The sequence below is a fragment of the Haliotis cracherodii genome, unplaced genomic scaffold, assembly GCF_022045235.1.
Source record: "Haliotis cracherodii isolate W230 unplaced genomic scaffold, xgHalCrac1.p SCAF_10, whole genome shotgun sequence".
Lineage (NCBI taxonomy): Eukaryota > Metazoa > Mollusca > Gastropoda > Lepetellida > Haliotidae > Haliotis > Haliotis cracherodii.
In genome coordinates, this window is record NW_027266265.1 from 12977529 (window position 1) to 13002166 (window position 24638).

The following is a 24638-nucleotide window of genomic DNA, read 5'->3' on the forward strand; positions in this document are numbered from 1 at the left end:
CCTTGCACGCACATTGAATTACAGCGCCTTGGATCACTGGGCCCTGGTATTTCCAGACACGTCATTTCTCAGAAAAGCCATTTCGATACGTGACGTATTTTACCAGTAGCAGTATAAATTGACCGTGCGTCTTTTTAGAAGCTCATTCAGACTCATTGGAACATGGTGTCAGTATATTAAATGCAGCACTCGCCTTCCTAATTACCTGGATTTTTCCGATGTCGTAAGTATGCCGTTAATCGTTTATACCGTAAATTATATTATTGAACGAGAAACAGGGTTAGGCATTGAAACAGCCATTGCGCCGTAAAGCCCAGAAAGCACTACGACATGTACAGTAATGCTGTGGAAGAGAAAGCATTAATAAAGTTCAATTAAACTAATGAATTTCAACTATAAATCAGGTTTATCAGGCGTCTGAATGCATATTTAGCCCCAACGGCTGGACCTACCTCGTATGTTATTGGAAGGCTCCTCTTATAAATACATCATTGTATCAAATATATCGATTTTTTACATGCAGGTCAAATCATACAGATGCATTAGGATTGCTAAAGTACAAAAGGATTGGGCACATCAGTGATTAACACATTTCTGTAAATGAATGCGTAGATATCGTATCGTGGATAACGCTTAGCATTTCTAGGAAAAGTCCTGTCACGTTCCTTATATGGAAAGAGCTAATCAAGACTGTTAACGTAGGGCTTACGTATCATCTATAAATATCACGTACATTTTGTGATCGGCCGTTTCCTTTCTGCAATGTTGAACCCTAACTACCGCGACAAATCTGTTAACATTCAGTGAACGCCCGCCCTTAATTGCACAGCGCACGGAAACCATTGTTAAAACTTTCAATTCAGAAAGTAAACGTCATTTCTAAGAAGTTCCAGAGACGATCTTCAGATCTTCTTCCAGGCAGACGTTATTTTCTCTCTTGTGTGCCTGCAGGACGACGCGCATTTGAACACGGAACAAGTGGCGTGGGGTGTCTGTGTGTTGGTTAGGGTAGGGATGGGGGGGGGGGGGGGGGGGGGGGGGTTGTAGATATTATGCATGGAACATTTTGATATATACAGTCTGTTCTAAAAAATGCTGGAAATGTAGTTTTACCCAAAAATTGAAACGCATCCGGGTATCCGGTGGCAGATACCTTGCCGGGTACCAGATCCGTGGTATCCGACATGCCTCCTGGAATCCGGGTATCCGGCACCGGATACCTCAATCTGGGTGTCAAATGATCAGGCACTGGATACCCCATCGGGTACCCCTTCTGAGTTTAAAAAAATGTCACAATTCGGGGGATGTATTCTGTTCAATTAAGTGTGAAACACCTAAAATATATATTTGAAATAAACCAAGAAAATTTAACATGGCTGAAGGTATCCGGCAGGCATCCGGATGCAATTTTTCGAAATGTTTTTTTTTCTAGTAAAAAATGTCAGCCTGGGCATATGAGATAGCTGTAGTAATATTCTGTGTCATTTTAGTTGTAAATATCCCCTTAAAGTTGAAATCTTATGGGAATGTACTTTTGGTGAAAACATTTTTCAATTTCATATATATATTTCATTTAAGATCATTGAACATGCTGAGAGTTCTGAAAATAACTAGCAAGAAATACTGTTTCAGTTCAGTTCAAATCTTTATTTCTGTACGTGAGGCGAGTGGCCCATACAAAAGAAGAACATTGTATTACAGCAATATGGCAAAGACATCAGGTTGGCACACATAATGAATAAAGACTTTATTAGAGATAAGATTTACAAAGGACTAAAGAACATTCCAGGGCCGGGTGATACTGTTCTCCAAGACTTTGATAAACTGGACAAATCATGACAAAATGAAACTAATCCTCACGGTTATTTAATCACAGAGAACACATAAATGCCGACTCTCAATAACACCAATGTTATCTTTCTTGTTACACCTGCACAGATTTTGTCAACTCGCGACGATATAAGCAAAATAATGCGTGTGGTTATACAGAATGCCTTACTAAACTAATTTATGTAATAGCATGGAGTAGAGGTGAGGTGAAATGGGGTTTAACGTCGCGTCCAAGATTATTGCACTTAAATAGCAACATGTGTGTGTGTGTGTGCGTGCGTGCGTGCGTGCGTGCGTGCGTGCGCGCGCGCGCGTGTACTAGTCCTAGTACTAGTACTAGTCCTAGTAGTAGTACTTGTAATTGAACTAGTACTTGTACTAGTACTTTGTACTAGTACTTTGTACTAGTACTTTGTACACTGTACTTTGTACTCTGTACTTTGTACTCTGTACTAGTACTTTGTACTAGTCCGGACTGATGCCGATTTATGGTGCTAGCACACTGGGATACCATGCCGCAGTTTAACATGAATACCCCACTCAGACACAGTATACTGACTCCGAGCCGACCAGTCCTTGTTTTAGCCCCTTAATGCCGAGCGCCGGACAGGGTAACAACAAGTACCATCTTTTAACGTCTTTTGGTATGGGGATCGAACCCCGGGCCTTAGAGACACGTGTGATTTGGGAATAAATCCCCTTTGAAAGGTAGCTGATCATGAGTCAGTATTATTGCTAGCTGTCGTCTAATTGTGAAATAAAATAAAATAAAATAGAAAATTGATTTTTGCAATATATCCGATTTCACATCGAGATGTTATCGTCACAATCACGGTTGAAAGATTTCATCATTCGTGGCCAGTCATGGTTTTTCATAACAGCAACAACAAACAACAACATTTATATGTAAAGGGAAAACCGAAACGTGACAAGTATAAACAAGAAATGTATTAACTTACGACAATTACGAATATTATGGCAATTGAGCCACGTTGCGTTCCTGACACATTCCTGATATGAATCATAAACATATAGATTATTATATGTACATAGTGTAAAGTTTCGTTGAACTACTAGCAGTGAGAGTAGCTATGACAACTAGACAATCACGTCTTTGTTGTAGGGACCAGTCACCGTTACAGCCGATCGATCATTAAAATCAATTGGATAGCGTCATTTTGCTATTTTCAATGTCTTGTTCAGCGAATCCAGATCACAGCTAGCTAAAACTGACAAGCAAATATTCACTTCAGCCCGTCATGTTTCAAACAAGACACTGTCTTCAATCCTTCTCACTTTTTCAAGTAACCAGTAGCAGGAGGTGACTAAACCTTAATAAAAAATGAGGTCAATTGAAAACTTGAGAGAGGGGTCAAAATAGTTTTTGTTCGGATATTGAATAGATAATAACAGTGCAAGGCAAACCAGAAGGGGTGACGAAACGGTTCTCACTACCTCCGTTTATGGTCATGTTAATTGTGGTTCAAGTGTATTACCGATGGGACCACAATAAAAGAGTATATAAGGCTGTATATTTTACATTTGCTGGTGGGCAGGAACAAAAAGGTTAGGCGTTGTTTGGTAGCAGCAATTCAGTTAAGAAAAGAATACACACTTGCTTGAAAACACCCTTGGTGACGTTGTACAAGCAACCTTAGCGTGTAGGTTTGTGTTACGGTATGAGAGGTACGATGACCTAAGCGTTAAGATCATTTTGTACAAAGGCGCACTGATCTCTGGAAACCGAGACGTCTTTCACCTGCAGCTTTAACACCAGCTCAAGGTAGCCTACACCCAGATCCTTCAATGAATGCCCCTTTGAGATTGTGTGATTTGATATGTATCTTTGTTGTGTAGCGCAGCAATATAAAGCCGATTACGTTTCAACAATCGCATGTTGTGATTTTTGGATTGTGAAAGCTAGCACGAGTGGAGCAGTTTAATGCAGCATTTGTGAAACTCTCCTGGGGAGGTATAGGTTACAGTACAAATTCGCGTTTGAATACCCCTTTTCACACATGCAGTCCCAGTCAGTACCTATTCATTATTTAAAAGATCAAGGCTGTAATATTTCAAGTTTGAACGTGTGAATTTGTGTCCCAAACCGGCACTGATCGTCGTTTGTACCGTGTGGAGAAATTATGCATTATAAAAATAGGATATGTTATATTCCCAGTTTGCACAGATGAATTGGTCACTGAAGTCGCCTCCCTGGTCGTATGGTAGAGTGCCCGCCCGGAGAGCGGAAGGTAGGGGGTTCGAGCCCATGCGCGTCATACCAAAAGACGTTAAAGGATGGTACTTGTTGTTACCCTGCTTGGTGCTCAGCATTAATGGGCTAGCAAGGACTGGTCGGTTCAGAGTCAGTATACTGTGTCTGAGTGGGGTTGTTACGACGTAAATTGTAATAAAAAGGTAAATTGTAATACTTGCAGCAAATTGTAATAATTTTGACGTAAATTGTAATAACAACGTAAATTGTAATAAAATTTGACGTAAATTGTAATACGCAAATTGTAAAAAAAATTGACGTAATTGTAATAATCTCAACTTGCGGTAAAATGTAATAACTTTTTACGTAAATTGTAATAACCTTATAAGTTTAGTGTCAAAGGCGTTAAATGACTAGAACCTATCCTTGTCAGGGTTGGTACAGGGTTTATCGTACAATCGTCATTAAAGTATGGGTGTGGGGGAGGATTGAGGTAGTTATCGTACATTGTTGTACAATTATATGTATATATAAACGCATTGGAATTTCATTTCTGTGGTTGTCCAGAAGAGGATTAATTACTAGAAAGAACTTAGTTTTCTTATTTATTTGAGAAATACTCTGTGTGTTTTGTACTTAATTGTAATATATCCTATTGACGATTTTCATCATAATTGTTCATATTTAACCTAATGGAATCATATTTCAATTGGTAAAGTAGGTAGTAATATACACAATGGAATAATTATAACGTAACAAACTTACACAAATATATTGATGTGTAAATGTGTCTTTTACTGACTGAAGCAAATTTATTTATTTTGCAACTGTATATTTGTACATATTTTATGCGGGGAGAGGTTTACTAAGTTGCAAGAACTTGTTCCCAATACAATTCTCAAATTGTTCTGTGAATAAAGTATGTTAAAACTAAACTAAACTAGCAAATGGATGACATGTCATTCTGCAGTAGTCTGCTTGCAAGCTGATTTATACATGTTCATATACATAATATCAATTTATTATCATTCAAGTTTCAATTTTTGTAACATTGCTCGGAGGATGTAAAAGAAATAATGACAATGTCCTGGGCGATGTACATGTAGGTATGTGAACCCGCAAGGACTACCTTTATCAATTATTTTACGTGCAGTTTGTGTCATGTCTGTATTGTTAGAATGATACTCTAGCAACTGTACACATCGAAATTTATGACTGAAAGATCCATCCTCGGGTTAAAAATTATGGATTACATTAGGTACGTCTATTCGACAAATAGGTTAATTGATTTATCATCCAATAGTAGCTTAGCTAGGAGTCCATTGCAATAACATTGAGTTACGAGTTACCGAAGAGAGCTCTGTGCAACCGGACCCTGAAATTATGTCGATTTGCATTGGAGGTTTACTTAATTTGATAAGGAGCACATGACCGTTTCCTTGAAACAAACGAGACAATTCAATCGTATTTATACAGTCGTCTGCAAATGCAGCATATATTTCCCATGCATGGGAAAGGAGAATACGTAATACATAACATTATATACAATGTTTTTATTAATATCAAAAGAGGGGCGTGGATATTCTTTACCTACATTGCATATACTATTAGATATTGTGTATTCTCGATCTCTGTGAACTTCCCACAGATAAAGAAATAATAATAAATAAATGCTAACCATGTTAACTTATGCAATATTTGTAGCAATGTATGATTAACATATGGATCAGTAATATAACATAAAATATTTCCTTTCATAGGAAGAAGTATATTTAATGAAGTAAATTAATAAATGTACCTGTCTGGATTCCTTTCATTTGTCATGAAGAACTAACAACAACTTACTGACAACTTTTGCTGGGATAATAACTCCTTGCCCCAACAACAAAAACAGAATCCATCATGATAACGGCACGAAATCATAATTCAAAGCATACACAAATAAAATCCGGTATCTTGTTGCGTTTCAAAGAACATCAGAATGTATAATAAATTTGATGCAATCAATTATTGCTGAAACATCAGTTTTGATCAAAATTGAAAGGATGGAAAATCTATAATGAAAAGGGTTTTGTCACTAACGTAAATATTCTCTTTGACCTTATACGAAGAGTATTCTAAGATCATTAAACACGGTAATCGTTGGTGGATTGCGCCAAGCAACCTTGATACCAAATTTGGTACCTCACGTATAATGCGGTACATAATTTTCGAAACAGATAATTACGTTTTCATAAGTTATCACTAATTTGTGACATATATACGGACAAAAATTACCTCTGAAGATAATCTTCTCTGGGGGTTTAAGAGGATTAAGATAATTCCAGCTAACATCAAGCACTGTAATAAAATATCGAAATTATAGCATACCTTCTTAACATTCCAATGAAAAGAATAGTGACTAACTAAGAAACCAAATTATATTTATCTCCGATACTATGCCCTCATCAGTACACACACACAGACACACACACACACAGACACACAGACACACACACAGACACACACACACACACACACACACACACACACACACACACACACACACACACACACACACACACACACACACAAACAAACAAACAAACAAACAAACACACATATACACACTAACACACACACATACGTACAAACACACACTCACACACACATAGGTATGTATGTATGTGTGTGTGTTTATGTATGTATGTATGTATGTATGTATGTATGTATGTATGTATGTATGTATGTATGTATGTATGTATGTATGTATGTATGTATGTATGTATGTATGTATGTTCTCCGAAGATACCGGATATTATTTGTGTATGCTTTGAATTATGATTTCGTGCCGTTATCATGATGGATTCTGTGTTTGTTGTTGGGGCAAGGAGTTATTATCCCAGCAAAAGTTGTCAGTAAGCTGTTGTTAGTTTTTCATGACAAATGAAAGGAATCCAGACAGGTACATTTATTAATTTACTTCATTAAATATACTTCTTCCTATGAAAGGAAATATTTTATGTTATATTACTGATCCATATGTTAATCATACATTGCTACAAATATTGCATAAGTTAACATGGTTAGCATTTTTTTTTTATTATTTCTTTATCTGTGGGAAGTTCACAGAGATCGAGAATACACAATATCTAATAGTATATGCAATGTAGGTAAAGAATATCCACGCCCCTCTTTTGATATTAATAAAAACATTGTATATAATGTTATGTATTAAGTATTCTCCTTTCCCATGCATGGGAAATCTATGCTGCATTTGCTGACGACTGGTTTTTTTCTTTTGAAATTGCACAGGAGATCTGTTACTCATTTGTTGTATTTGAATTCTTCGTCAAAATATAATGTATAAATACGATTGAATTGTCTCGTTTGTTTCAAGGAAACGGTCATGTGCTCCTTATCAAATTAAGTAAACCTCCAATGCAAATCGACATAATTTCAGGGTCCGGTTGCACAGAGCTCTCTTCGGTAACTCGTAACTCAATGTTATTGCAATGGACAGTTGCTAGAGTGTCATTCTAGCAATATAGACATGACATGTACACAAACTGCACGTAAAATAATTGATGAAGGTAGTCCTTGCGGGTTCACATACCTACATGTACATCGCCCAGGACATTGTCATTATTTCCTTTACATCCTCCGAACAACGTTACAAAAATTGAAACTTGAATGATAATAAATTGATATTATGTATATGAACATGTATAAATCAGCTTGCAAGCAGACTACTGCAGAATGACATGTCATCCATTTGCTAGTTTAGTTTAGTTTAAACATACATTATTCACAGAACAATTTGAGAATTGTATTGGGGACAAGTTCTTGCAACTTAGTAAACCTCTCCCCGCATAAAATATGTACAAATATACAGTTGCAAAATAAATAAATTTGCTTGAGGCAGTAAAAGTCAGACTTTCCACATTTACACATCAATATATTTGTGTAAGTTTGTTACGTTATAATTATTCCATTGTGTACATTACCACCTACTTTACCAATTGAAATATGATTCCATTAGGTTAAATATGAACAATCATGATGAAAATCGTCAATAGGATATATTACAATTAAGTACAAAACACACAGAGTATTTCTCAAATAAATAAGAAAACTAAGTTCTTTCTAGTAATTAATCCTCTTCTGGACAACCACAGAAATGAAATTCCAATGCGTTTATATATACATATAATTATACAACAATGTACGATAACCACCTCAATCCTCCCCCACACCCATACTTTAATGACGATTGTACGATAAACCCTGTACCAACCCTGACAAGGATAGGTTCTAGTCATTTAACGCCTTTGACACTAAACTTATAAGGTTATTACAATTTACGTAAAAAGTTATTACATTTTACAGCAAGTTGAGATTATTACAATTTACGTCAATTTTTATTACAATTTACGTTGTTATTACAATTTACGTCAAAATTATTACAATTTGCTGCAAGTATTACAATTTACCTTTTTATTACAATTTACGTCGTAACAGGGGTATTCATGTTAAACTGCGACATGGTATCTCAGTGGGCTAGCGCTATAAAATGCATTAGCCCGAAGTGTTACACGCAGCCACACACACACACGTACATGCACGTCGCTATATAAGTGCAAAAATGTTGGACGCGACGCTAAACCCCATTTCACTTCAACGCACCTTATAAAAAAATATAGTGTGTAATTTTCCAAGTATATAATTTTCCTCAGATAAACTTACCTTGCTTATACTTTCATGACAAAATATTATCCTGAGCATTTGCTGCCTTATACATGCATACCTGCGACACACGGTAAAAATATACAGTGATGACTTAGCTCTATTCCACATACTTATAGTGTTGCATATGGAAAAAAATGGTCGCTAACGCCTATAACACCCTTGATCTCTGTTGATCAAAGGTTTGTGGCGGCGTATTTCTATGGCTTTTGAATGTTTTGTTTTTGTGAAGTCCTGATGTTTGGCTGAGAAAAGTTGGACTTTGTCAAACTGAATTGGATGGGTAGGGATCTTGTCGGAGCATGGGTTACGGCCATTAGTTATAGGATATTTAAGATGGTGTCGTTGCCTGCTTGGTCGGTAAGTAGTGTGCTAATTTGTGTAGGTGATAGTGTGGTGGAAATAGTATTGTTGACTTGGTAGGGTACTGGTTGAGATTGGTGAAGACTTGCTGCAGATGCTTAAGTTCATGGTCAAGGTCAAGGTTACTGGAGCAGACGTTAATGGCTCGCTTTGTCAGTGTGGAGATGATGCCGGTGGTGCGCGCGCATCCAAGATAGCGTCATGTCCGGTTCCGGTGGCGTGCGCCTCCAAGATGTCCGGTTCCGGGAAGCGTGAGCACCTCCAAGAGGGCGGCGTAAAATCCTCCTCTTTCATTTTTTTCTATTTTTAAAAAAAAGTGGTGGTGGTGGAGGGAGGGGGTGGTGTTGTTGGTGGTGGTGGTGGTGGAGAGGGTCGTCAAAGCAATGGATGAAAGCGTTCTTTCAGGAGAGATGGGCCGTTGGAAAACAAACTGGAAACTGGAAACGGCAGGGAACTGTAGAAAAACTGGAACACTGGAAACTGGAAACGATTGGAAACTTGAAAAACAGTGGAGCAGCATGTGCCATGCGTTAGTCACTTTGCTCAGATGATCTCTCTTCTTTTTTCTTCTTCCTCCTCTTCCTCAGACTGATGACGTCGTCGGCGCTTTGAAGAGTGCTTTGTTGAGGGGCTTCTGTCCCGTTTTCTTTTGCCTAGACGTGGTGTGACGTCCGCATAGAGTTGTACAATGCATTCTTTTAGGGCACGGATCTCGATATGCGTGGCTTCTATGAGATGAAGCACTTGTGTCACTTGTGTCACTGATGTCGACATCGACGGCGCTGCTGAAGTCTTCTTTCGACTGGGTTCTGGACAGTCTGCAGCGAAATGGCCCATGACTTGGCAGTTGTAACATGGGCCCTGGGGAATCTTCTTTCGACTGGGATCTGGACAATCTGCAGCGAAATGACCCACGACTTGACAGTTGCAACATGGGCCCTGGGGAGTCTTCTGCTTTTCTTCACTGCTTATCTTTAGACCTTGAGTGTGGCAGTCGGTACATGTCACTTCAGGGCAGAACAGGTAACCGTGACTGTTGCTCTGGCACTTCATACAGTTGTATCGAGACGACATGGTTCATTTCATAGAATGCAGTGTGTGGAAAGGGACTAGCACCTTGCTTCCGGATTGGTAAAACACGCAGCGCCCCGATTGGTTCGTTCCGGTGCCTCGTCTGCACTTCGGTTTTCCAAAACGGACCAACCCTTGTGTTACTTTTCCATAGGATCAGGCTTGTAGCATGAGAGAGACAGCACAACCTAGTTTCGACCAATCAGAAGGTCGCTCAGGGCAAAGGTGGTCTCTGATTGGTCAAAAACCCAGCCTTGTGATTGGTCAGATTTCGATCCGTTTTTTTCTGTAGGTATCCATGTCAATTCGATCCCTTGTGACATCCCAATCGCATGAAATAAAAAAAATGATCTCGTCGTCTCTGTACCCAAAGGGGAGTGTGTCTACAGGGCGCATTCCCGTGCCGAGGTCCTTTACGAATGATCTGATGAGGGTAATCTAAGCTGATTTTCTTTCCCTCCTTTCCAGGCCTTTGTCCCAGTATCAGTCCTTTCATGGTGTCAAATTTGAGGTGTTGGTTTCTGTAATTCAAGGTGAACCCTCGCACTTTGCAGGTCCTGCTCGTTCCTTCGGGTCTGGGGTTTATTAACTCATAGCCATACTTTTTGGGGCCTCCTGACACAAAAATCTTGTTTCCGTCCAGTTCGTCTGTAATCTCACCCAACGAATGGCCCAGCTCTGGATTCGTGTTGTGGGGTTGATGAATGTAAATGATGCTGTCCGTGTCAAAGTACAAGACCCTGCGACCCACCAGGACAAGGGTCTTGTACAACTTGACAGGTGCTTGTGCGGTGATCCATGCAGCTATGGCGACATTGAAATGAGAATGAGGGGTTTGGAATTCTTCCTTGTGGGTATAGGTCACTTCCACCATGTGTTCGTTTACGACGGTGACGTCCTCGGTGGTATTTCGTTCATCTCTCCACAAGGCAAAGTACTGTGTAGGATCGTTCATATAGACGTTCTGACTATAGTCTAACTGTTGTCCGAACATTCCCCAGAGCGAATTAAGAAAGAGCTTGGCAATAGTGCAAAGTCCCGGGTTCTTCTCGATGCAGTCCTTGTCCAACCGAATGCCTTCTTTGTCATAGATCTCCTGGATGTAGGCGTCGTGATCGGTACATCCCTCGGGGTATCCGCTGGCTTCGAGCTTCTCCTTGAAATGACGGTCGATATAGGAGTCAAAGAGTCCTTCTTGCTGGGTGTTGGGGTCATGCTGTGCAAAGGTGTCGAAATGCCAAACGTCAAAGATCTGAAGCACCTTGTAGCCATACTTCTTCATGGCTTCATGGAGTTCTACGGTGGCGTACGTGAATACCCAAGACCTCTCTTCGTCTGTGTGCTTCGTCAGGGTGAGTCTAACCGGGTATTGGCACACGTGCAGTACAAAGGACAGAGCAGTTTACCACCCGATCTGTAGGGTAGTAGCAGATGGTAGCAGAGTCGTTTCGGGGGTAGGACACGACATTGGATAAGTCCTTTCAGCTCAAACAACTTGTCCACAGGTGGTTGATGGAGAAGGGTCGGGTGTCCCGTTGGAAACGCTCCGGTCTTACAAATGTAAGGATAAAGTGAACAGGTATCGATATATTTGATGGTTTCGCCTTCTTGGGCTTCGTAGCATAATCGAGTGGCACTGGTTCGTCTTCCATAGAAGGCGTCGCGAGGGTTGAGCGGACCAGGTAAGTGGATACAGTGGTGTCCCTGCAAGGAAGCATGGAAAGCAGAGTCCTCCTGTTGCCTTTTTTTAAACTCGCATTCCCACAGGGTGACGCCCCGTTTCAGCTCAGGGTCATGGTTTCAAGAGACTCAGGCGGTAGTGGGTGTCGTTATAACATGCTCCCATCGACATGCCCAGGACGGGATGAGGTTCTCCACATTTGGTCTTGTGACATTTCTGACACCCATGCCAGAAACACCCCAGGAATTCGTAGATAGTGCTTGCCGCTGGATCGTAGCCATCCACACTGTACCGATGTTTACCCTCTCCACACGTGAACTCTTTTTCACCTCCATTCCTGGAGTGCAGGAGGTGCCGATCGGGGTCAGTCTACATGAGATAACTTAACCAGTTCATACAGGCCTCGGAATAGTTTCTCTTGGGTTGGTAGCCTGGAGGTGGAAGAATGGCTATGGTATCGGGTTTCAGATCGTGTTTTCTGAACGATTTCATGGTGAACGCAGCGGCTGTCATCACCTCTACAAAGGGATCCATGCAAACCATCCTGATGGCGTTCTGTTGAAAGTCAGCGCATCCAGGTCTCAAAATGTCGACATCACTCTGACAGTAGACTAAGAGGAGGAAGGCTGTGCGTTCCGTGGGAGACATGCCCTCGGGATCGTACATGACGGCTGGTGGATAGGGACCTCTGTAGGTCTGGTTGGCTTCGGTATTGGAAAAATGGGGAAAATACCCTTTCTCCAGTTCATTCAGTCCAAAGGTCTTTAGAAATGCTTTCAGCGGGTAGGGTATGAAATTCAAACTGTCCACGAAACACAATCATCCCAGGGTCACCTGTTTAATCTGTTGTCCATTCCGAATCTTGGTGGGGAGTTTCACCAGATGTGGGTACAGACCCTTCAGGATCAAGTGTAGATCATAGGATCGCGCGTTATGTGCCATCACATAAATGAGCTCCTGCTTCTGGATGGTGGTGTTCTTCTTCTTCGTCTTTGTCTTCTTCGTCTCCTTCTCCTCCTACTCCACGAGGGTGGGCGCATCCACCTCGATTGCATCCTCTCCCTTCCCCTCCACCTCCTCCTCCTGGGGTGATGGACGTCACTGACGTTTTGTTGGTGAATGAATTGAGAGGGTTCCATCCTGTTTCCTTTTGCATGTGCTGCCCTCCACCTCCTCTTGGTTCTTCTTCTTCTTGGGTTTTTCGGCCAGACACACACATCACATCGCGTGGTGGGATGTGCTCCCCCGTGTCTTGCATGCATTCAAAATCATAAAAGACGTATTTGATGTTGTCTTGTCGGTTTGGGCTGTAGCCTTCTTCCTCTTCCCCCTCCTCCTCCTCTTCCTCCCCTTCTTCCTAGCCCTCCTCTTCATCGTGGGCTTCACGGAGGGGAGTCATGTAACAGCGATGGCCTGGGGTCATGGCTTCACAACACACTAAGCAGTGACGTTCTTCATCTGAGCACTCGTGTTGAGCCTTGGGGATCTCCGAGACGCAAACCAACTGAAAACAGGTCAGGCACCTGTGAATCGATTGACAGGCTCTGGGTTTTCCCTCTGACGTTGAGTGAAGATGTTGGGTGTAACACTGTTGATTTGGGAACCAGCGTTGACATGTCAAGCAAGGAATCCCGTGCTCTTCCTTGGGCCCACAATAGCTGGAGTGGAGGCAATGGTGGCAGTGGTATTGCTTGGTGCAGGAATGTTTTTCGGGATGATCGTAACGGTGGTTCGCAGTAATGTTTAGACGCATAAAAAGCTGGCATGGAAGTGATCACATCATAGTGGTGATCATGATGGAATAAATGTAACATGGTGGCGTTGGGTGGAGCCTCATCACACTTGTACATCAGTCTCTGGTCCACCTCTTGACTGTAGACTTTCAGTTGATAATTGATGTGGACCAAGGTGCGTCCCACGCGTGCTTGGTCGTCCAGGCCCCGACACGGACCTTCAGGAATGACAAGGCGCCGAAACAAGTCCTGTGCCTGTATGCCTTGAACATCACCACCTCGATCTGTTCTCGTCAGTCTCTTTCTCTGGGTTTCCCATTCTTGGGTCAGAGGGTTGGGCTTCTGGGCATATTGGTGTGCCACCACAAGGGCCCTTGCAAAACAGGATTGATCTTCATTCTTGATCCGTACAACCCCATTTTCACATTTTAAAAATGCTTGCAGTCTGGTGGTACGGTTTCCAAGAAGTCTGGGTCGAATGTCAAACGATACTTATGGTAAAAGGTTCTTAACCGTCTTGATCGTGTCGTGTCTTTCCTCTCCAAACGGTACGCATCATTCTGCTTGCTCATCATGATGGTGATGAGTGCCTGATGAACGTCTGATCTCCTTGATTTCCAAAACCTTCCCCAAAACAGGATCGAAACCTGACCTATCAGAGGGTTGGCTTTTTTGACCAATCAGAAGAAACACTCACCAATCAGAAGACAGCACCCGAACTGAGGAAAAGAAACACAAGGGTAGGGTCGTTTTGGAAAACCGAGGTGCAGGCCAGGCACTGGAACAGACCAGTCAGTGCGCCTCGTTTTGGACCAATCAACGTGCAGCGATTTTCGATCCGGCCCCTCTCCTATAAAACAGGAGAGCAACCATTCGAGTGGGTCAGTGTCACTTGTGAAAAAGAAAATCATCATCATCGCATCGCTATAGCAGAGCTGTGTGAGGGAGACGTGGTGACTGATAGTGCAGATGCTTATGGATGTTGGAGTAAGAGTACGAATGCTTGTGATGGGATGTCACCGCTCAGTAACACACCATCAGCCTATTATCTACAATTTGAAAGAAGGCTCGCTTTGTTTGAGGCATGGCCGACGCAAATGAATCAGACTGCTGAAGAGATGACCAATGCGGGCTTTGTGTACACACAGGGTTCCGATGGTGTGTACTGTTTCCAATGCAGCATACGGCTGATAAGATGGGCATCCCACAACGATCCTTCGGTGGAACACCACAAGTGGTAGCCACACTCCACCACTACAACCACTACCACCACCCACTCCCTCCAACGACCACCAGCACCGCTACCACCAGCACCGCTACCACCACCACTTTTTTTAAAAATAGAAAAAAAAATAAAAGAGGAGGATTTTAAGTGCGCTTCTTATAGCCTCCTCCCCGGAACCGGACGTTCTGCCATCTTGGAGGCGCACGCTTCCCGTAACCGGACATGCCGCCATCCATCTTGGATGCGCGCACACCACCAGAACTGGAAGGGACCTCATCGTAATGGCAGAGTTTTTTGTTCAAAAAGTTGGAGAATGCCAATCAAACAGATATTCTTATCCTAGCTTACCTTTGCATAGGTCGGAAGGCTGTCCTGCCATGAAACAATTGGCTCAAAGTGCACCTCGTGAGATGAACAAGAAACAATAATTTACCATTGCCATAAGAAATCTTTGAGTCCATTGTTAAGTTCTGACTATATCATGAGCATGTTCATGAATTTGGTCCATGTCAAAAGGGGGAATTTCATCTTTCACCATTTTTAACACTGACATGTTAATTTGGAAATGACCTCCACATGTCTATCATAAAAGGTTTTGAAACCTTCGCTGAGGCCTTAAAAATTGTTGCCTTGATGAACACATGTTTAGCTTTGTCAGCAAGATGGGGGGCACTATTTGTGTAAATGGGGATGCCAACTTCAAACATAAATGTCTTTTCCCTTAATTTCACATAGATGAGGAAGTCCAGCTTTTCACATATTGTTTTCTCAGTAAAACTTCAGACACTACTTCAGAAAGCAACATAGACACGGTATCTGGAGGAGTTATAGCGAATGTGTATAGAGATCTCACACAATGACATACTGGTGCTTAATACAAACGGAGGAAATCATAAAAGGACAGGTGAAGTTCCAACACATAATGCAAACATAATTCGCATTTAACATATACAAATGAAAGGATTAATCACATCAATCTTTTGATGTTACAGACATCAAAAAGGTGCATGGGGGTGGAGTCAAGGAGGCGGAGGATCTCGAAGAGGAAGAAGAAGGTAAGGCAGAATGTTAGATGTTTCCACTGCTTTGAATGTTGCTTAGCCAGTGGCTCTTCCTTTTTCAACAAAATGAGCTGGACCTGCCTCAAAACGCAAAAAGTAATGATGAACCTGAAACATGTCTTGGAACTTGGGTAGTCCTTTTCAGCTCAGACCTTTTTAGCTCCTGGATCACCCTTCCTCTCTTGAACTCCGCTGCCCACCGTATAACAGTGGAAAAGAAAGGCGCATTATCCCCTGAAGTTAACATCATGACGCATGGATGTTTGTTGGGGTTCATTTGGAGATACTTGATGACAGCGTGAAAGCCAATTTTGTCCATTTTCTTCAACAGAGAATAATTAGCCATGTTGAAGCCTGCAGAAACATGCTGCCTAGTTGTGTATTGTACTTAATACATGCAAACTGTTGAAGGTGTACAAAATATCTTTCGTACTTTGGCTTAGAACATTATTATTATTGAATTAGCATTTGCAATCGAAGCTTGCCCCGTATAAGGAATTCAACTTCATTCTAAACTTGTACAGTTATTTCTCCTTTTAGTTGGTGATAAAGATGAAGATGCTTAGATAGACACAATTTTTTATGGATAACAACTTCTTTAATACTGTAAAAGGCGACGTTTCGGTATAGATCCTTATACCGTTGTCAAGCAAGACTGAATGAGGGACATAGTGCAGAATATATATAGCAAGTGGATGGTAACAATAGAGGATTAACAGTAACAACAAGGGCATACATGAGTGGGATAACATAGGTAGGTGTGACAACAAAGGGATTATGCTATCACAACACGATGGGCAGAAAACACATAGCTAGAAGCCAATAGGGGCATGAAGCCAATAAACAGGTGATTATTGGTTGATGAGTTCATAGTAGGCGGATGGGATGAAATAGCCTTGATCTCTGTTGATTGATGGCTTGTGGCGGCGAATATGGACTGCTTCTGTTAGTTTTCTTTTGGTGAAGTCATGGAGGTTGTTGGCGAGGATTTGGACGTTGTCCCAGTTGATGATGTGATTGGGACAGTTGATGATATGGTCCGAGATGGCTGATTTGGAGTCAGAGATGAAGGAGTCGGCTGTTTTTCCTAAGGGGGCAAGGATCCTGGTTAGGTGTTGGGCCGTTTTGTAGAAGACAGTATCTCGGGAGCACACAAGTAGACGGGCTTTAGGAGGGTTCTTGTGGATTTTGATGGTGGCTCTGGCATAGGGTGGCTGGGGGTGGTTGATGGAGAGTTGGTGGTGAAGAGCTTGGGTAATTTCAAAGTTGTCTTTAAGTTGTTTGAGGAGGGTTTTATGTTGGCGGAGGAGTTTGGCGGTTGGGTCTCTGATCTCTGTTATCCATAAAAAATTGTGTCTATCTTGTCATCCGTCAACTTCTAATGCCTATCAAACAATTTAATGAAGATGCTTGTTGTCCGAAAGGATTATAAACATGTTTTTTGGCACTTTGATTTAGAATTGTTTGAGGTTTAACGAAAGTAATACTTTTGAAAAATGGTGGAAGACGGACATAATTTTAATTGTTTAGGGATTAAGTCCTCTTTGAAACTGAAAATATCAACTGATCTGTCTGTCAAAAAATGTTTTGATATGCTTATACAAATGGTAAAAAAAACTGGTGTTGGTGATGTGGGCATCTAGGATTAAGCATATACTACAAGTCTATGGTTTCAGAACTGTTTTTTGCAAGAACAGATGGTTTATTTTATCAGATGGTTATCATTTAGATCTCACATAGACTAAAAGGTTCCTGTCAGAAACAATGGTATTCTACATTATCAAACATGTGGATACCTGTTGTTTATAACTATTCCAGTGTTAAACTCAAAATCTGCATAGTCAACCATTTGAAACATAGATGTGTCCTGTAGCAGTTTAGATCTGGTTCTCATAAAATATGTATCTAAAAGGGATGACCCTATTGAGTCGGTGAGGCCTTTCACCATTACAAAGACTGAATTCATAATTTCTGTGAATGCAGAAACATCATCCAAAGGAACCAGATTCAGCAATATCTGTCTTGCACCTGAAATGTACCATGATTGGTTGGTTGGTTTGTTGTTTAACGCCGCGGGGGTCTGTAAATAATCGAGTCTGGACTGGGCAATCCAGTGATTGACATCATGAGCATTGATCCACGCAATTGATATATGATGACATGCATCAACCAAGTCAGCGAGAGACCGACCACCCGATCCTGTTAGTAACCTTTTACGACAAGCATCGCTGCCTTTTACGGCAAGAATGGGTTGCTGAAGACCTTTTCTACCCTGGATCTTCATGGGTTACCAAGTGATGGATATGATGCAAAAGTAATGTTGTAATGGGAACGTTTATCAAATATCACTATTAAGATAGATGGCAATAGGCCATGACAACACATTTCTGTAATGTACTGATATTAAAATAGTACACACACAACAACCCAATAGGCTCCATCAAACGTTTTGTATCTATATTTACAGACACCAAACAAGAGGCTATTATGACATGGACGAATACCGATGTCAAGGGCAAGGAAGAGTAAGAGGAAGAGGACAAAGAAGACAGATTGGGTTCGAACGATTAAGAGATCTCACAGATGAAGACAATGTTGAAAATATAACTTTAGAACTCGCAAGTGATAAAAGTGGTTTTGAGTCAATGTTACATAGTTCTTTTATGCACATGGATGAAGTCTGTCTTATACTTGATGTGGTAATCAAAATAACCAGTACGCATCACAAAGAAGGCCTGAAAAAGGTTCTGAAGATGCTATGCACATCTGGTTTTTTGGAAACCCATCTTGTAAGGTTTATCGAACAGCTCCGAACATACTCTGAGATTGAATACAATTGTGACAATGTGTGCGTTATATGTCAGGAAATACTGAAGAAACTCCCAAGGTATGCAGAGGAATGCATTGTTGCTTTACAATGTATTGGGGATGTGTTCCATGATAGCGGTTTGATCCATGATAACCCTGAACTTGAAGCATATAGAGCAGATTTGGAGGAGACATGCATTCAGCACATACAGTATGGTTTTGAAAGAGAGGATGAAGAACCACCGGACAACTACAGGGATCTAGATATGTTTCCCAGCCCCCAGGAGTTGCTGGCAGATGAGAAGCCATTCCTGAGGGAGAACAAAGACAAGGGAGCCTACTCTAACTTAGACACTTACCTTGATGTTCAGTTCCGGTTATTAAGGGAGGATTACATCCAACCATTGAGGAAAGGTATACTTGCATACCAGCAATGCAAATTGGACCAAGTTCCAAACAAGGTTGCAGATACATGGTTGTATCACAATGTACACATAATCCGCTCGATTTGCTCTGATGACGTTGACACACGGTTGACATTTGATGTTTCTCGTGTTGGAAGAATTCGATGGCAGTCAACAAAAAGGTTGATCTATGGTTCTCTGGTTTGTCTTTCAAAAGACAACTTTGAGACGATGCTCTTTGCAACTGTAACAAACAGAACTGTTCACGATTTATTGAAAGGGAACATAGAGGTTAGGTTTGAGCAAGATTTTGACATTGTACTCAACATATCTCCAACTGACACATTCATTATGGCTGAAACACCAGCTTACTTTGAAGCCTATAGACATGTCCTTTCAAAACTGCAACAGATCGAAGACTCCCTTCCATTCCAACAGTATCTTGTTGACTGTGAAACAAACATCCAAGAACCGGAATATATAGATCATAGTGTGCGATACAATATGACTGCTCTTGGAGGATACATGGACAGGGCATATCTTTCATCAGTACCATTACTAGACACAAGAAAATGGCCACCACTGAAGGTTTATGATCTCAATGAGGTTCAGCTACAGGCAGTGAAGAGAGCTCTTACGAAGGAACTTGCCATCATTCAAGGCCCACCAGGCACAGGCAAGACATATGTGGGCCTGAAGATCATGGAAGTTCTCTTGGAGAACAAAGCTCAGTGGTCATATCCAGGGTCCAGCAATGGGATCCTTGTTGTCTGTTACACAAACCATGCTCTGGATCAATTCCTTGAAGGAATTCACAAGTTCCATCCATATGGTATCATTCGAGTTGGAGGGCGAAGCAGTAGCAAAATTCTTGAACCTTACAACCTGAAAGAACTACGCAGTGACAGAAGGAGAAAGAAAAAGATGAGAAGGATTGTTCATGACAATTTTTTGGAATGTAAAAACCAAATGGCTGCTATCAAAAACACAATTGAAGAGGTAGGCTGTAGCATCGAGACAAGCATGCTTGGTGTTCTTCGTGAAGATGTATTGAGGCCACATATGGAACTTAATCACTTTAGAAGCCTTCTAAAAAAGTTCAGAATGGGTAGACAATCAGCCATTTTAACATGGCTTGAGTTCAGAGACCCGCCAGCTAGTACTGGAGCTGAAAAAAAATTGCAACGACTCATAGATTGTTGGACAAAAGCAATTCTGGATTATGTCAGATATCAAGGACCCATCAAAGAGGTTTTTTTCGATGATCGTCAGATTCTGTCAATGCCATTTGTTGAGAGAGCTCATATGTACAAATTATGGCTTGGACAGTTTAGATTTAATGTCAATCGGGAAAAAGAAAAAATAGAGACACAGTGTCAAGATGGAACTATGACCAATAGAGGCGGCCATTTCATTCTTCAAAAGTTGACCTATCAGCTCAAACAGGCAATGATCTCCGTACTTCCAGATGCTCTTTTACAGCAGTTTGTTCCAAGGCCTGTATATAAGCTTATCAAGGACACATACTCTGAACACCACGAGGAATACTCAATCAAAGTATGGCTTCGAGCTACACCACTTGTCGCTGTCGATGAAGATGAACTCTATGATGCCATTGAAGAACTGGATGAAATCAATTCAGGACTCTCAAAGGCAGATGAAACAGCAGCTATCATTACCGGACAGAGAGTTCTTGATGATGTCGTTTCACAGCGATCATGTCGGCCATCAGTTCAGATGTCAAAGGCCACAAATAACTTGGCTCTGAGTTTTCAATCGCTACATTACACCAAATTACATGAAGGAAACCAGAGTGCCGATGAACAAGTTCAATCTGCACACAAACGAAAGCAGAAGAAACGACTAGAGAAAATTTTAATGGAAGCACAACCCATCAATGAACAAATATTGCAATGCAGAGATGTGTGGGATCTGAATATGAATGACCGGGAATCACTGTACAAGACATGGGTGACAAGGTATCAGCTGTATTGCAAATCATCCATCAAAGATAAAGAACAGGAATACAGACAGTTAGCAAAGAGGCGGAAGGAAGTCTTGAGGGAAGAGGATAAAGATATTCTCTCTCAAGCAGACATCATTGGAATGACAACTACAGGAGCTGCTAAACATGTAGCTCTTCTTGAAGCTGTAGCGCCTCGTATTGTCGTAGTAGAGGAGGCTGCTGAAGTCCTGGAGTCCCACATAATCACTGCCCTCAACCCTGAGTGCCAACACCTCATTCTCATAGGAGACCACCAACAACTGAGACCAAACCCTACAGTCTATGAACTGGCGAGGAAATACAATCTTGACATATCACTGTTTGAAAGGTTGGTGAAGAATGGGTTACATCATGTGACTTTAGAATTCCAACACAGAATGAGACCGGAGATATCTGTCCTTATGAAACACATTTACCCAACATTGAAGGACCATACCTCAGTTACAAACTTTAACTCTATACGTGGTGTTGACAAGAACGTGTTTTTCCTTTCCCACCAGCACAGGGAACACCATCTGAATGAGACTATGAGTAAGTCAAATGAGCATGAAGCATCTTTCATCATAGCCTTGTGCAAGTACTTTCTGCTCCAGGGCTATGAAGCATCAGACATAACAATACTTGCTGCTTACACAGGACAAATTTCATTAATCAAGAGACTCATGGGAAAGGAGAATGACCTCTTCCTAGATGTGCGTTTGACTTCTGTTGACAATTTTCAAGGAGAAGAATGCAAGATTATCCTTTTGTCATTTGTCCGCAGCAATGAAGAAGGATCTGTTGGATTCTTGAGTATAGACAATAGGATTTGTGTTGCACTCTCACGAGCAAAGGAAGGAATGTTTGCTTTTGGGGATTTTACTCTATTTGCAGAGAAAAGCCCACTGTGGGCCAGTATTGTACAGACGCTACGATCAACAAACTCCATTGGTCCAGTTCTGCTTCTGAGGTGCAGGAACCACCCGGAGATAACAGTGTCAGTCTCATCTGCTAGTGACTTTGACAAGGCTCCCAGAGGCGGATGCACAAAGAGTTGTGGTGTCAGTCTCATGTGCGGTCACACATGTGATGAAATTTGTCATGTAAATGACATGGAACATAGAGAGCATAAATGTCAGAAACCATGCAAAAGGCTATGTGACAAATGTGGACAAAGATGTTTGAAGAGATGCTTTCAAAATTGTAAATGCACTTACATGGTAAGAAAGACAATACCTATATGTGGTCATACAAAAGAAATGCAGTGTGACTCAGATCCTTCACTTTGGAAGTGTAGCAAATTGTGCATGGTGGTTCTGTCATGTAGGCACAAATGCGCTGGTATTTGTGGAGAATGTATTTGTGGCCACATGAAATGCATCCAGCCCTGTGCACGGCATCTTTCCTGTGGCCATTCATGCAGAGGGGTTTGTGGAGACTGTACACGAAATGGCTGCATGGAAAAGTGTGAACAAATCGTCAATGTAAAACTAAAATGTGGACATAATTATCGTATGCATTGCCGAGACTCAAAGAAAAACTACAAATGCTCTCATAAATGCGAGCAAGATCTGACTTGTGGACACAAGTGCATGCAAAACTGTAGCCAATGCAGTCTTTGGGGTCATGTCAAGAAGTGTGCTGTTACAACGAAAGAGACACTTCCGTGTGGACATGTTATTGAAAGTGAATGCCACAAGTCAACTTTACAGATGAAGTGCATGAAGCCTTGTGCACGACATCTTTCCTGTGGCCATTCATGCAGAGGGGTTTGTGGAGACTGTACATGAAATGGCTGCATGGAAAAGTGTGAACAAATCGTCAATGTAAAACTAAAATGTGGACATAATTATCGTATGCATTGCCATTCTACTAAATGGGATTTCAAAGGTGTTTGTGACCAAACATAATGTTTCAAAGAGTCCAGATGTAGCGCATCGTTTAAGGACGACCATGTAGTTGTTGAGTGTAAATTGTCACTTTATTAGTTTTTTACCCTCGTGAAAATACGAGTTAGAATAGGTCTTCAGCAACCCATGCTTGTCGTAGCGCAGACTAACGAGTTCGGGTGGTCAGGCTCTCTGACTTGGTTGATGCCTGTCATCGATCCAAATTGCGTTAATTGACATTAATCACTGAATTGTTTTGTCCAGACTCGATTATTTCCAGACCGCCGTCATATAGATGGAATATTACGGGGTTAAACAATAAACTACATTACAAGTTTGACATGAAAGCAGGAACGTTTGTATGGTTAAAAACATGACCTGATGAAGGTGCAAGAAATTGTCCCTCAAATATCACGATAAACAATAACGAAATTGCTATCAATGAAAAGCTCCAACTCTTGCTCGTGACATCAGCCAACAACGTTGTTCTGCATGTTTGAGTTGAGTTCAAAGATGTTTAACATTCCTTTTACCATTATTTTGCCTTTTACACCTAGTTAAATCTGTTTCAGCAGATAATGGAGGCTGATTGTTCTCTGGTGTTGACGTAATATATTCACGTTTGAAATATAGCTCAAATTCATATTTATTTAGGTGTAGTGCATGGAATGGATAGTAGCAGTTGGTAAATAAGCTGCTGTGCATATTTTGTACATACATCCCCGAAGACAAAACGCTTTCTTCATCTCTACATATTTTATATTGGAATATAACTGTTAGTAACATGTTTCTGTTTCTTTTTCGCTTATTGGTTAATATTTCGTATTAGGGATTTCTAACTATCACAGGTGTTGTATATTTATTATAAGCATGTTGTTCGATATAAGTAAACCCTGCAGAATTAGTTGTGATTTACCAGAACATAGTGTCAAAGAGTATTCTACATGACAAAATATGTTTGCTTGAAACCATGTTGTAAATATTGTGTGAACAATCAGATCTTACATTACACAACTGTAAGCCATGTGACCCTTCAAAACAAAGCATCACTTGAGTCTGTTTCTGTTCCTTCGTATCATAACTGAATTGAAGTACCTCGTAGACAAGGATCCTGTCAATATATTGACAGGAGCTTCACAAAGATTGTCATCACAAAAGTAATAATAAATTATGAATCAGGGTGATAAGTACCAATTATAGACAAATTGGTATTGTTTTTTATTTTACCCATTTTTAATATCTTATTATTGTTATTAATGCTGTGTAATGTATTACAATTTTATACGTGCATCATAATAATGTTGTTTCTGTATAACACCGGACCAAAAACAATTCCTGCTTAAGTCAAAAGAATTGCAAATATATGTAAAACCATGACTGACAATGAAGAACTAGATTCTTCTTTAATTGGTATTATAGGCATGTTCCTTCTTAAAAGTTACTCATACATTTTGTTTAATCGATATGGCTGAAATATTGCCGATGTGACGTTAAACTTTAACGCACTCACTCACTCATTGTTTAATCTATGTGTGTAATCGGTTCCACTTTCCCCTGTTTGTGTGCAACAAGTTGTTGCTGAAACGTTATCAGTTAGACTCACAGTGCTGTATCCTTTTAATCGTGTTTATCATTAAACAAAATAAAATGAC

General features: G+C 40.9%; 1 pseudogene; it reads left to right on the top strand.

The window, feature by feature from the left end:
- The first annotated feature begins 161 nt into the window (after positions 1–161).
- Positions 162–24638, top strand: LOC139454075 (NFX1-type zinc finger-containing protein 1-like; annotated as a pseudogene).